At 47.6% G+C, this 14,491-nt stretch overlaps 2 long non-coding RNA genes across 2 annotated transcripts; one reads left to right on the top strand and one right to left on the bottom strand.

Moving 5' to 3' along the window:
• Positions 1-1,485: 1,485 nt before the first annotated feature.
• Positions 1,486-2,751, bottom strand: LOC128403772 (uncharacterized). Its single transcript, XR_008328004.1, has 2 exons — positions 2,705-2,751; positions 1,486-2,136 (listed from the first exon to the last, which is right to left on the bottom strand). It is a non-coding gene; the product is annotated as an uncharacterized LOC128403772 (long non-coding RNA).
• Positions 2,752-5,787: 3,036 nt separating this feature from the next.
• Positions 5,788-14,267, top strand: LOC128404171 (uncharacterized). Its single transcript, XR_008328074.1, has 2 exons — positions 5,788-5,929; positions 13,829-14,267. It is a non-coding gene; the product is annotated as an uncharacterized LOC128404171 (long non-coding RNA).
• The last annotated feature ends 224 nt before the right edge of the window (positions 14,268-14,491 follow it).

Raw genomic sequence — 14,491 nt, 5'->3', positions numbered from 1 at the left:
GCTACAGGGTGGGCAATTTCAAAAGTCTATATAAGCGCTTGCGCACCATTGTTCGGGGTTCTCTCCTCCTGTGTGTGGTGAGTGGGGACCCTGTTGCAACAGTTTAATAAAGATCAGGCTTACTAGCCGCTTTGCTTCTCAATATACTCTGGTTGGCCTCTGTTATTTTCTCCTACCGATAGGGAACCCACTTAAGGACTCTATAATGGGCTCTTGGATACCTCATAAGGGAAAGGAGCAGGTTTTTTCCCATAACACTATGACCGACTCACACTTGCACATGAGTCATCCCAACCCTAACCCCAGCCAGGGAGAGACTACCTGAGTCTCCTTCCCTGGGGGAATCAGGGTGTGGCAAGTTCACACACACACCCCACTCAAGTGTGGGAGCAGAGTCCTTTTGAATCATCCTCAGAGGTCATTCTACCCTTGCCTTAGCCCTACCTTGAGACGACTGGGGATGCACATCCAAGAAATCTAGAATGTCATGACTAACCAGCAGGCCAGTGTGTAATTATTGCCTAGAGAATTACATGATTATATTACAAAATGGAGATCTCCGTGTCATTAGGAAACCTCTCCAAAGGCGTTGTTTTATGGGGGGGGGGGAATGCTTTGAAACTATCCACATAATAAGCCATACCTCAAATCCAGATTGCTAATTAAAGCCATATATTATCGTCAGCTCCGCTATTGGTATGGAAGCGTGGCACTAGCTCATTAGATGGTAATAAATGCATTTTTAGAGAAAAAGCGGGGGGGGGATGACTTAGGCAAAGCAGAAAGTTTCAGGGAACTTTCAAGAAACAAATGCTGGGCTTTGTCCCTCCCCAAGTTCTCCCCCCCCCCCCATTTTCATGCAGCCACCAACCCTGGTAGGATGGAAGGCAAGGAGCCCAACAGTAGGTGGCGCCAGAGCCCAAGAGAGGCAAACTCAACCCATTCTAGTTCCCATCCTCTTCTATTCTGAGTTCTACAAGGGCAATACTTCAGAATGTGGAGGAGGAAAAAGCTGGTTGTGAGGAAAAAGGCAGACAAGTGAGGGCTGGCTGAGGGAAAACTGAGGGTTCTTTGTGGGAGGGGGCCTCCTGTGACTTTATCGGTTGAATGCATGTAATAATAATAATAATAATAATAATAATAATAATAATAATAATAATTTATTATTTATACCCCGCCCATCTGGCTGGGTCCCCCCAGCCACTCTGGGCAGCTTCCAACAAAACACTAAAATACAATAACCTATTAAACATTAAAAGCTTCCCTAAACAGGGCTTCCTTTAGATGTCTTCTAAAAGTTTGGTAGTTATTTTTCTCTTTGACATCTGGTGGGAGGGCGTTCCACAGGGCGGGCACCACTACCGAGAAGGCCCTCTGCCTGGTTCCCTGTAACTTGGCTTCTCACAGTGAAGGAACCACCAGAAGGCCCTCGGCGCTGGACCTCAGTATCGGGACAGAACGATGTAAAGAAACAATGTAAAGGAATCAGCAGGAGAAAAAGCATTTCCCATCACTGCATCCCACTATTTGGAAGAGGGAAAATAATGGCCCTGCCAGGTAGCAGACTTTGCAATAATCTGGAATAAGGGGAACCACTTCCATCGATATTTCTTGTTTATAGATGCTCAGTTGCGCCCTGAAAGTCCACAGCAAACTCATTCCTTTCAGTTAGCTTTGCTTTGACTCCTCCCGGATTAAAATGCGTGATTTCCAGGCACGCTCATTACAACGCGATTTTGAAATGCAGACATTTTATGGGTCTTCCGTTCGCGGTAGCGAAAGGTCTTTGTCTGTATTTTGGAGAACAACAACGTCTGAAAAACAAGGCCAGGAATCAATGCCCAGAAAGATGAATCACAAAATCTTCCCAGGGGGAGCCCTGGCCTTCTACAGATTGCCGGAAAGCGGGTCAACTGCTCTTTCCCAAAACACACACAAACCGATCCCGGTGAGCTCAATGCTTTGCATCTTGCAAAACTGACGGGGGGTTTTTAGCTCATTTTGGGCACGTCAGACATCGAGGACCCCATGAGATGTGTTAACATTTCCTTGAGATGATTCACAAGGTGGGATGAGAGTGCAAAAGGAAATGTCTCATTGAAGCTGGTAAGAGGAACAGGGCTACAACACAAAATCCTGGGGGAGGGAGGTAAAAAAATGATATTAGTGCAAGAAAGAAATTATTGGTGCAATTATTACTATTATTATTATTATTATTATTATTATTATTATTAGTGCAATTATTATTATTATTATTATTATTATCATTATTATTATTATTATTATTATTATTATTATTATCTACTTTGCATGCAGAAGGTCCCAGGTTCAATCCCCAACATCTCTAGGCAGGGCTGGGATTACCCTTTGCCTGAAACCCTGGAGAGCTGCTGCCAGCCAGTGTAGACAATACTGAACTAGGTGAGCCAATGGCCTGTCTCAGTATAAGGCAGCTTCCTATATTCCTGTGTCTTACAGTAAGGTCCGTAGCTCAGTGGCAGAGCATCTGCTTTCCATTCAGAAGGTTCTGGGTTCAATTCCTGGCATCTCCAGGTAGGCCTGGGTGTGTCTCTTGCCTGGAGAGATGCTGCCAACCAGAGTAGACTGCACTGACTTAGATGGGCCAATGGTCTGATTCAGCATAAGACAACCTCCTTGAGATTTCTTAATGCGTTGCAAAGAGCCAAGCTGAAATTTCTCTTACGTTTTCCTGAGAAAACATCTGAGATTTCATTTTCTCATCCCGCCCCTGTGAAACGAGAAAGCCACTTTACAGAATCTCCTGGGAATGTTTTCCAGCAATTCTGAGGCCATTTCCACACGCACTGCCCGCAAAAGGCCTGGGGCTTTGTGGAAGATCAAGGGGGTGGAGCGAGTCCATTATTATTATTATTATTATTATTATTATTATTATTATTATTAAAGATTTTGTTGATTTACAAAAGTGTGCAATGTCTCTCTCTCGTGTGTTTCCCCCCCCCCCCATGTAACATTTTTACAAATCAATTTCATTTGTTGAGACATTGGGAAGAAAAGGGGGAAAGAGGTGGGGGGAAGATGGGGGGGTCGGGTGGCGATTTTTCTATTTCACTTACTATATGTAGGGTTTGGTGTCAGCATTGTTTGTGCAGGTTCTTTGCTGTTTGCTTGTGTTCCTTTGGTGGTGAGAGAGGTTGGGGTTGGCCTAGGGTGTGGTTATTCATTTGTGGTGGGCGGTGGTGGTCTTTGTTTTCATGTGTGATTGGGGTGGGTGGGTGTTTTGGATCTGGTTAGCCATATTGATTTGTATGCTGTTGGTGGATTATTGCCATTGTCTTGTTGGGCTGTGTATGTGATAAAAGGGAGCCATACTAGGGTGAAGGTGTCTTCTTCTATTTTTCCCTGAGTCAGTTCCAGTTTATTGGTTAATTTTTCTAGTAGGGCTGTTTCCCATACTATTTGGTACCATTGGTCCATTCTTACTCCTGACCGGTCTCTCCAATGTCTGGCTATGATACTTCTGGCTGCTGAAAGTAGGTGGGTTATGAGTTCTTTGTGGTGTAAGTGGGCATTATTGTCTTGGAAGATGTTTCGTAGGGCCAATTCTGGGGTGATTTCTAATACTTGCTTGGTTATTTTACTTATTTCTCGTATGGTTGTTGTCCACAATGGTTGGATTTTGGGGCACTCCCACCACATGTGGAGGTATGTGCCTGTGGAGGTGCACCCTCTCCAGCATTTTGGTGAGGTTCCTGGGCGTATTAGCACTAGTTTTCTCGGTGTTAGGTACCACCTGTAGGTGAGTTTCAGAGTGAGTTCTTTTCTTTTTGTTGATATGGATTTAAAGGGGGGTTTAGACCACATTGGAGCGAGTCCCCTATGAGGAAAGCTGAGTAAGAGGTGAGATTATAGAACTGGCACTACAACACATTAGCTTCCAATGAAGCTGAATGTTGGGAGATTTGGGACAGGTAAAAATAAAGGATTTAGTCACGCAGCAAATAGTTAAACTACAGAACTTGCTTCTGCAGGAGACAGTAATGGCTTCCAACATGGATGGTGTAGTGGAAATGCGGAAGACAATTGTATTTCGAGGAGTTTGGTGGCATATCCCTTTCCTTTTAACATCCCCAGTTTGAGGGCTGGTGGATTCTTGTGTTTCACACACCTGTCGGGAGTTTATTGGGTTCTTCTGTGTTGCAAGTGCTGGCTGGTTGCCGGCTGCAGGTAGTGGGAGACTCTCAGCTGCTCTGTATTAATCATGAGTAATTCCAGGTGCAGGGACGCAGGTGGCGCTGTGGGTTAAACCACAGAGCCTAGGACTTGCCGATCAGAAGGTCGGCGGTTCGAATCCCCGCGACGGGGTGAGCTCCAGTTGCTCGGTCCCTGCTCCTGCCAACCTAGCAGTTTGAAAGCACGTCAAAGTGCAAGTAGATAAATAGGCACCGCTCTGGTGGGAAGTTAAACGGCGTTTCCGTGCGCTGCTCTGGTTCACCAGAAGCAGCTTAGTCATGCTGGCCACATGACCCGGAAGCTGTACGCCGGCTCCCTCGGCCAATAAAGCGAGATGAGCACTGCAACCCCAGAGTCGGTCACGACTGGACCTAATGGTCAGGGGTCCCTTTACCTTTGCTTTAATGCCAGGTGCACTTGATTACATCAAGGCAGGCTATAAAAGCCATAGGTGGGAGGGGCCCGATGAGCTTCTGCCCAGATCAAAGGACCTGATGCTGGGACACCGATGGTCAGGGTCTTTCTCCTGCTGCTCTACCTGGGGCTCCGGGCAGCTAAAGGGGAGAGTGGGTAGCCCCTGTCGGGTATGTTTTATTTTATGCTTTGCATGCCTGCTGTTTATTTGTTAATCAAACTGTTTTGGTTCCTCTTCCACCTCCTCATTCCTTTTGTCCTGATATCCTTGGAAAGAACTGCTGTATTTGGCAGCACAGATGGTATTAAGTAAATTCATGTAGAATAGGTAAGGGCATCAATGGCTACTACTCATTGTGGCCTTAGGGCTACCGATTGCCTGCCTCTGCAGTAGCTCACAATACTGTGCATTTTGCGTTTCCTAAACTTCTGCTTTTTCATGAAAGATGCACTTTTACCTTAGATCCCAACTCAATTTTCAGTTTTTAATATTTAAAAATAATAGGGATGGGGAAGCCTCGCATCACTTTGGGAGATTCTATACAGCTCCCTCCCACCTGAGGAATAAATAAACTAAAACGGTCTGGGGTGATTTTCACCTCCTCCTCTAAAAAAAAAAGCAAAAGTGCTTCATTTAAATTAATTAAACTGCATTTCCTGTGGCCGTTAATCACTCTGTATTTGTTAATCTAATTACCACTGTATTGATCAATGGGCGGAATAATGATTTGAATAAATGGAATTAAAATTAAGCTATCCAATTATTAATAATGAGGATGCTTGCTAAGTGGGAGTGAAATGAAAAGGCTTGATTGATTTCCAGCTATCTTGCAGGAGGTAAGAGGAGGGAAAGGCAGGGGTTGGGGGGGGACAGAAAACCTGCAATGGGTGCACCAACTATTGCAAAATATCAGGCCTCCCCCTGGATATAGCAGCCAACAGCCTCTAATGCCATTAAGATACTTGAACCCTTCTTGTTATTTATAGCTGCATTCATTGATTTGGATACCACCTTCTGAGCCAATGACCCTCAAGGCAGCTTGCAATGGGTTGTAATAATAGACATGAACGTGTCATAATGCAAACCTCAGTAGAGCATCACCCAGTAGCCCTTAATGGCCTGGCTAATGGAAGGAACCAGAAGGAACCATCTCTGTAGTCCCAGGTCAACTGGAAGTTGGAGCAGGATGTACTGTCCAGCAGAGGGCAAAGAAACAAGCTCCTTGCAGCTGCTCCTTCCCTGGCCTGTGGATGGGGCCAGGTTGTCCTTCCCTCTACAGTGACCTCCTTTGGGAGACAGGAGGTACCAGTGGCGTAGCATGGGGGGAGGGGGATCGTGCGGGGGCAGAGGCCTCGGCCCAGTATACCTGAAGGAGCATCTCCACCCCCATCGTTCAGCCTGGACACTGAGGTCCAGCTCCAAGGGCCTTCTGGTGACTCCCTCCCTGTGAGAAGTGTGGTTACAAGGAACCAGGCAGAGGGCCTTCTCAGTAGTGGCGCCCACCCTGTGGAACGCCCTCCCACCAGATGTCAAGGTAATAAGCAACTATCTGACTTTTAGAAGACATCTGAAGTGTTTGGTGTTTTATCGTGTTTTTAATATTCTTTGGGGGGCCGCCCAGGGTGGCTGGGGAGGCCCAGCCAAATGGGTGGGGTATAAATAATAAATTATTGTGATGATGATGATTGTGATTATTGCCCCGGGCACACAATTAGAATGAAACAAACCAGCACCACCCCCAATCCCCGGTGTGCACCCTCTGTGCCCTGTCCCCTCCTGGTGTGTCCCCTTCCCCATCAGTAATAAGTGCTGGGGCAGAGAACCCTTCATGCCCCGTCCCTGCCTGGAGCACTAAGCCTGGCAGCATCAGCGGCAAGGACTGGATGAGCGCCCTCTGCCTTCGCCTCCAGAGCTTGTGAACGCACCTGCCCCGGGAGTCGGCAAACAACGCTACGCCCCTGGGAGGTACGGCCTCCCAGTGGCCTCTAGTCTTCTGTTTGATGGAGAAGGCCAGAGTAGGGTTTCATCCCCACTTCCAGCTGTCCCACTGCTTTTCCCCGGGGGAACCCCACCTCTGAATTGGAGCAAATGTCAATTGGGTTCTCCTCAGGGAAAGCAGTGGAGCAAATGGAAGGCCACCGTGCTTTCTAGGCATGGGGACAGTGGCAGAGCAGCTTGGAGCACAGAAACCAGCTCCCTGCAGCTGCTGCTTCTCTGGCCAAGGGATTCAGTTCTCCTCCTTGCCATTCCATACTTCCTGAGAGGCATGGCATTCTTTCCACACTTCCCCTCCCCACTCCAAAAATCCCTTTGACACATTTCAGTGCTCCTTGTGGATCCTAACTAACGCATTTTGATAATACCCCCTTTGTTATTACAGTGGTACCTTGGTACTCAAACGCCTTGGTTCCCAAACGCCAAAAACCCGGAAGTAAGTATTCCAGTTTTCGAAAAAAATTCAGAAGCCGAATGTCCAATATGGCTGTCGGCTATTGTTTCCGGGGTGCCTGCACCAATCAGAAGCCGCACCTCAGTTTTCGAACATTTTGGAAGTCAGACGGACTTCGAGAATGTATTAAGTTTGGTGCTTTTGTTTTTGCTATTTATTTTGTGTTTTTGTTTTTGAGGCTTTTTCGGTTCATTTGTTTTTGTGACTGTGTGGAACCCAGTTCAGCTACTGATTGACTGATTGTGTGACTGCGGAAATGGATAAAAGCCCCCCATCCAAACAATGACTACCATCAGTGCAGGTAAGAAAAAATAATAATTTTATTTTTTAACATCTACAATTGATTATTGCTTTCATTTTATGGATCAATGGTCTCATTAGATAGTAAAATTCATGGGAAGTTGCTGTTTTAAGGGTTGTTTTTAAAAGTCTGGAACGGATTGATCTGTTTTGCATTCCTTTCTATGGGAAAGCACGCCTTGGTTTTGGAACGCTTTGGTTTTCGAACGGACTTCCGGAACAGATTAAGTTTGAGAACCAAGGTACCACTGTATTATTATTACTATTTATTGAATTTATATACCGCCCCACACCCAGAGGTCTCAGGGCGGTTTTCAGGACTGGAAATCCTGCTGCTATCTCCTGAGATCCTCTTTAGCTTTATTCTCATCCCCGCCTTGTCATCCTGGGCCAATAATGCTCTGATTAACATTCAGAGCCTGCTTATTAGGCAACAGGGAGCCGCTTCTGGGTTTTAAGGGGATGGCACAGCAATATGGCTCAGGTTTATAGATTCATATGTTGCATCACATTCATATTTGATTATGTTTTCTCTGCTGGGAATATTAAAAAGATTATTGCATTCTTTTTGTTCTAGCTTCCTCCACAAAACCTGTGTGCAATGATGTAGGACGCATTGGGTCTAGTGATAAGGGCTGCTTTTGCGCATAAAGGTGGGGAGAAATTGGGGCTCTCTGGGTAAAGGCTGCCAGAGGGGCCTCCATGCAATAGATTAACACAAGACAGTCCTGCCACAGGCTTGCCATCTAAAAGGCATGACACACAAGGGGAAAGGGACAGGGAGGGAAGAGGAAAAAAGCAAACTCAGAGAATGATTCTTAAATAGAAGTTCATGCCATCACCAGCTAGCATAGAAACAGCCAGATGGAGCTAGTCTTTCAGAAAGGCTGATGGAATTAGTCCCGCTTCTCATCTCTCCCACCAAGGCAGCCAGACCACCATTCGCAGTATTTGTTTTTCCCATGAAACTAGAGAGGAACACATAGGAATCACAAACGCAGCATAGTCGTTACTTTTATTCATATGCTTAAGATAATTTATATGCCTTCCTTTGCACGAACCACAAGGTGGTTTACAACAAGGCAAACAGACAGAAATCAATAAAACCCATCCAACAGCACAATCGTTCGAGAAACACGCAACAAATAGCAAAAGAGAAATGACTGATCAAAGTAGCAGCAATCGGATCGCTCCTGCTCCAAACACTCGCTGAAAAGGATTCATCTTAACTAACCATTTAAAAGTACAGAGAGAGAGGGTCAGGCGCACCTTACGAGGGAGGTGGTTCCACATATGAGGAGCTGCCGTTGACAGGGGCCAAGGGTTCAGGCAGGGGATATCCACAGGAGAGATACCACAGGGTATTGAACCAAGGCCTTCTTCATGAAAGCAGATGCTATGCACTAAGCCATGGGCCCTCAGTTATCCCTCAGTTATCTTAGTAATTTTCTGTTTTTGCTGGAGGTCGGTGGTGGTGCACAAGCCGAGTCCCCACCAGGTATTTATCAGTTGCAGTGACGTAGCATGGGTTGCCAGCACCCGAGACAGCTCAGAGCGGGTGGGTGGGTGGATAGGAGGGGAAAGGATGAAGCACACATGTGCATTCAACTGCCTTTTTTTTTTATAAATATATTTTATTAATTTTCCATACATTCGTATCACATTAGCAATTTACAATAAATTTCCAATTTTTTGACTTCCTTCAACTTCTCTGACAATCATTCGAATTCTAATTTTTTGATACACATTTCCAAATTTTAATATTACCTTTATGCTTACCCCCCTCTTATATTTTACTTTTTTGCAATATTTCTTATTCTGTTACAGAGCTTCTTTAAATGCCACTAACGTTATTTCGTTATCACTTATACATTCCCGCATTCAACTGCCTTTTGGTGTCCACGTCACCCAGGAGATCGCAGTCACAGAGATAAGAAAAGAAGAGTTGTTCCGTTGTCCAGGGAAATCATTCCTTGGTTTGTATGAAGAAGCCATTTTCAGCAGAGCTGTATCGAGACAGCACTGAGTGTTTAAATTTTGCACCCCCTAACAATTTTACGCCCAAGGAAACCGTTCCTGTGCCACCCCCCCCACACACACACACACACTACGCCACAGGTCAGTTGACACTCTCTTTTTCTGCTTCTGCTTCTTTCTTTCTTTTAGATGCGGCAGCCATTTTGTGCCTCGTCATACCCAGCAGCCATTTTGTGATAGACACCCATGGCACTTTCTCAACATTCCAAACATGCCAAATGTCCCCTCTCAAAAAAAAAAAAATCTTGCTAGCTTTTGCTAGTCAGTGCCTCGCTCCCAGGGCTCCTGATCCAAACCTGAAAACATCCGACACTTAGATAACTTGCATGCTAGGCTGACGTGGACTGATTTGGTGACAGCCCACTGAATCCCTCCTCAGGATCCTCAGCTTCCAAGTCTTTGAGCTCCTTCTACCACTCGTGATGGAAGTGGAAGGACATGAACTGGCAGGACAACGGGGAGGAGGAGGAAGATCCTGGCAAGGGGTGTTGCTGAGACTAGGACATACTTGGGAAAGAGAAGTTTGTGTAGGAAGTACGGGGTGACGAAGGGTGACAAGGGGGTCAATTGGGGTCAATGCACAGGAACCAGAGCAGCAGGGCTGTCAGGTAGCAGAGGAACCAAACCCCATGGCAGGTTGCCAGGAACAGATAAGACAACGGCTCAGGACCACAATACCTCAAGGACCGCCTCTTTCCATATGAACCTACCTGGTCCCTGAGATCATCTTCTGAGGCCCTTCTCTGTGTGCCTCCTCCTCGAGAGGTCCAAAGGGTGGCAGCATGAGAATGGGCCTTCTCTGCAGTGGCTCCCCTTCTGTGAAATGCTCTCCCCAGGGAAATTCACCTGGCGCCTTCATTATTCACCTTTGGGCGCCAGGCAAAAACATTCCTTTTTAACCAGGCCTTTGGTTGACCTGATGGACATCCTATACCCTTTTAAAATGTGGCTCTTGGGGGGCTGTTACTGGGTTATTGTTCTTATTTTGATTTTATAGATTGTGATTTTATTCTGTGAACTGCCCTGATACCTCTGGGTATAGGGCAGTATATTATAATAATAATAATAATTTATTATTTATACCCCGCCCATCTGGCTGGGCCTCCCCAGCCACTCTGGGCGGCTTCCATAAAAACCAAAAATACAGTAAAATATCACACGTTAAAAACTTCCCTGAACAGGGCTGCCTTAAGATGTCTTCTGAATGTCAGGTAGTTGTTTATCTCTTTGACATCTGCTGGAAGGGCGTTCCACAGGGCGGGCGCCACTACCGAGAAGGCCCTCTGCCTGGTTCCCTGTAGCTTTGCTTCTCGCAATGAGGGAACCGCCAGAAGGCCCTCGGCACTGGACCTCAGTGTCCGGGCAGAATGATGGGGGTGGAGACGCTCCTTCAGGTATACTGGACCGAGGCCATTTAGGGCTTTAAAGGTCAGCACCAACACTTTGAATTGTGCTCGGAAACGTACTGGGAGCCAATGTAGGTCTTTCAAGACCGGTGTTATATGGTCTCGGCGGCCGCCCCCAGTCACCAGTCTAGCTGCTGCATTCTGGATTAGTTGTAGTTTCCGAGTCACCTTCAAAGGTAGCCCCACGTAGAGCGCATTGCAGTAGTCCAAGCGGGAGATAACCAGAGCATGCACCACTCTGGCGAGACAGTCCGCAGGCAGATAGGGTCTCAGCCTACGTACCAGATGGAGCTGGTAAACAGCTGCCCTGGACACAGATTTGACCTGTGCCTCCATGGACAGCTGTGAGTCCAAAATGACTCCCAGGCTGCGCACCTGGTCCTTCAGGGGCACAGTTACCCCATTCAGGACCAGGGAATCCTCCACACCTGCCCGCCTCCTGTCCCCCAAAAACAGTACTTCTGTCTTGTCAGGATTCAACCTCAATCTGTTAGCCGCCATCCATCCTCCAACCGCCTCCAGACACTCACACAGGACCTTCACCGCCCTCACTGGTTCTGATTTAAAAGAGAGGTAGAGCTGGGTATCATCCGCATACTGATGAACACCCAGCCCAAACCTCCTGATGATCTCTCCCAGCGGCTGCATGTAAATGTTGAAAAGCATGGGGGAGAGGACAGAACCCTGAGGCACCCCACAAGTGAGAGCCCAGGGGTCTGAACACTCATCCCCCACCACCACTTTCTGAACACGGCCCAGGAGGAAGGAGCGGAACCACTGTATGACAGTGCCCCCAGCTCCCAGCCCCTCAAGACGGTCCAGAAGGATGTTATGGTCGATGGTATCAAACGCCGCTGAGAGATCCAGCAGAACTAGGAAACAGCTCTCACCTTTGTCCCTAGCCCGCCGGAGATCATCAACCAGTGCGACCAAGGCAGTTTCAGTCCCATGATGAGGCCTGAATCCCGACTGGAAGGGATCCAAATGGTCCGCTTCTTCCAGGCGTGCCTGGAGTTGTTCGGCAACCGCTCGCTCAATCACCTTGCCCAAGAATGGAAGATTTGAGACTGGGCGATAGTTGGCCATCGTGGCCGCATCTAAAGATGGTTTTTTAAGAAGCGGTTTAATAACCGCCTCTTTCAGCGGGTCTGGGAAGGCTCCCTCACGGAGGGAAGCATTCACCACCCCACGAAGCCCATCGCCCAGTCCTTCCCGGCTAGCTTTTATAAGCCAGGATGGGCAAGGATCTAGGAGACAGGTGGTTGGTTTCACTCGTCCAAGCAGCCTGTCCACATCCTCGGAGGTAAAAGATTGGAATTGATCCCACTCAACTTGACTAGACAGAACTCTAGCACTCTCCCGCCCCGGCCCTGCTCCCACGGTGGAGTCTACTTCTTCCCGAATCTGAGCGATTTTATCTGCAAAAAACTTTGCAAAATCATTGCAGGAGAACATGTGGCCCGTACTGGGCCCCGATGTTGCAGGTGGTTCCGCTAAATTGTGAACCACCTGAAAAAGTCTCCTGCTGCTGTTTTCTGCAGATGCAATAGAGGCGGCGAAGAAATTCTTAATTAATATTAATTAATTAAGACAAGGAAAAGTCCTTACCATCTGCTTTTTATTCAATATTTACAGAGAGAGGCTTGGGAATGCAACCTCTTGGAATAATGGCGTTGTCCCGAGTAAATCTCCACCCCCTCTTCTCTCCCACTTCCTCATTGGTCAACAGCACACACACCCCTTTACGGGTGCCGCTACGTGCCCTCTGTCTTTGAGCTCTTTGCTCTCCTACTTTTAAGGCTCGCCAGGTTCTAGGAGATGGTGGGTCTGGAATGCTTTCTAGTAATAATGTGGCAGCCAGCTGCTTTGACTCTGCCTCCTCCTCCTCTCCCATTATTTCCCAACTTTTCCCTTCGTCTTCCTCTGAGCTGTGACCTCCCTCAAACCCCTGCTGTAATTCTGAACTGTCTTCTTCTTCTTCTCTGGAAGGGTCAGGCTGGGGAAGTGGTCTGCACCATCCCTCCTCTGCCCAGTCCCTGACAAGGGCCCATCACCAGAGCTAGAGGGGCCCCAGTCTCCTTGAACACGGCAGGCTTTCAGGCATAAGGAGCAGCAGGAGTGATGCTCTAGGAGGTTGAGGCGGGCAAGGACCCACAGCCCAGGTCACTAGCTGGCCAGGTGGGGCTTGCTAGCTCTGGTAGGAGGTGTGTGATTCATCAGCTGGAATAGGCTCAGGACAGGTGAGGGTCACCTGCCTCCTCAAGCCCAGATGCTGCGGTCAGCATTCAAAGTATAAAAGGGCAGCAGAGCTGAGGTGCTGTGTCTGCTCATCTGCCCATGTTGATGGACCTCAGCTTGAATCTTTGCAGGACTTTGGACTTGTGGATTGACCCTGAACTGGGGGCTTGACATACTAACCTGCCACCAGGTAGACCAGGGGTTCAGGGCACTGATCCAACTGCGGTTCAGCTGCGGTGGCAGCAGGAGGCCCCATTAGCTAAAGTACCTCAGGTTAAGAACAGTTTCAGGTTAAGAACGGACCTCCAGAATGAATTAAGTTCTTAACCCGAGGTACCACTGTACCCCTCTTCCACTCTGTGTAATGCAATGTTATCATTCTTTATCATGATGAGGTCCATTTGGGTGTAATGGCGGTTCTCTGCAACTGGAGGCAAACTCCATCTTTCACTTAGCAAACGGGAGTCGGAAGGGGCCGTGACGATAGATCCCTGTTTGACGTTGTCGGCAGGTTGAGTCAGCCATGAGCAGCACCGTCTCGGGCACCGTTCATTTTTCATTTTCACCGCCTTGCCTTCATTTCACCACTAATCTAATCCTTCTGCCAACGCTCCGTTCCCTGATGGCCGCAGAAACTCCCCTCTTGCCTATACATGCGATATTACTCCTATAGATCACCGCTTTTAGAATTTAAAGTTGTAATTACTGCAAAGTATTTACTTGGTAATCTGGAAACAAACTCCCTCTTTTTCTTCCCTGCCACCGGTCCAGCCGTCTTCGCAGCCATCATGAACTGCCATCTCAACCGGCACATGCCTGGAATGCCAATAACTTTCCGGGAAGGGTCCCTGGACTGCAATCGCTGCAGTCACGGGCTCCGACTGCCGGAGTGAACTTTAACAAAATCAATTGAATCCAGAGGACCAATATGAATGCTGTTGAACTTTGGACTATTATCTGAAATAACTGTGACTGACAAAAATGGTTCTCTGGGTAACCTTTTTGCGGGGCTCTCGTGCAGCCCCCTTTAGCGATACCCGTTTATTGAGAGAATCCCACGGGGTAATTAAGTGGCCGCTGATTGCCTTGAAATATTGCACGGCCAAGAAAAATGATCCCTTTCTCTAATGACAGCTAGGTACCATTTTCCTCTAAAGGTGGACAAAGGGCTTCCTCTCTCTCTTTCTCAGGAACAAGTGCTGAGATTCAATTTCTGTCTCTCTCTCTCTCTCCCGCGCTCCCATTTTATTCCATTGTGCGAAAGGCCACGGTTTTCAAGCTGGGGGCGGGGGGAATCCCTTTATGCAGCATTGTTCGTTTTAAACTTCTGCTGAATAGGAGCTCGCGCCAGCTTTATTCCTGGAGGCATACAAGAAATGCCTCTGAATCTGTGTCTTGGGTGGAGTTGCTGCTGAAAGCTCAGCTTTGCTGCTT

The sequence above is a fragment of the Podarcis raffonei genome, chromosome 16, assembly GCF_027172205.1.
Source record: "Podarcis raffonei isolate rPodRaf1 chromosome 16, rPodRaf1.pri, whole genome shotgun sequence".
NCBI lineage: Eukaryota > Metazoa > Chordata > Lepidosauria > Squamata > Lacertidae > Podarcis > Podarcis raffonei.
This window is presented reverse-complemented; position numbering and strand designations above follow the sequence as displayed.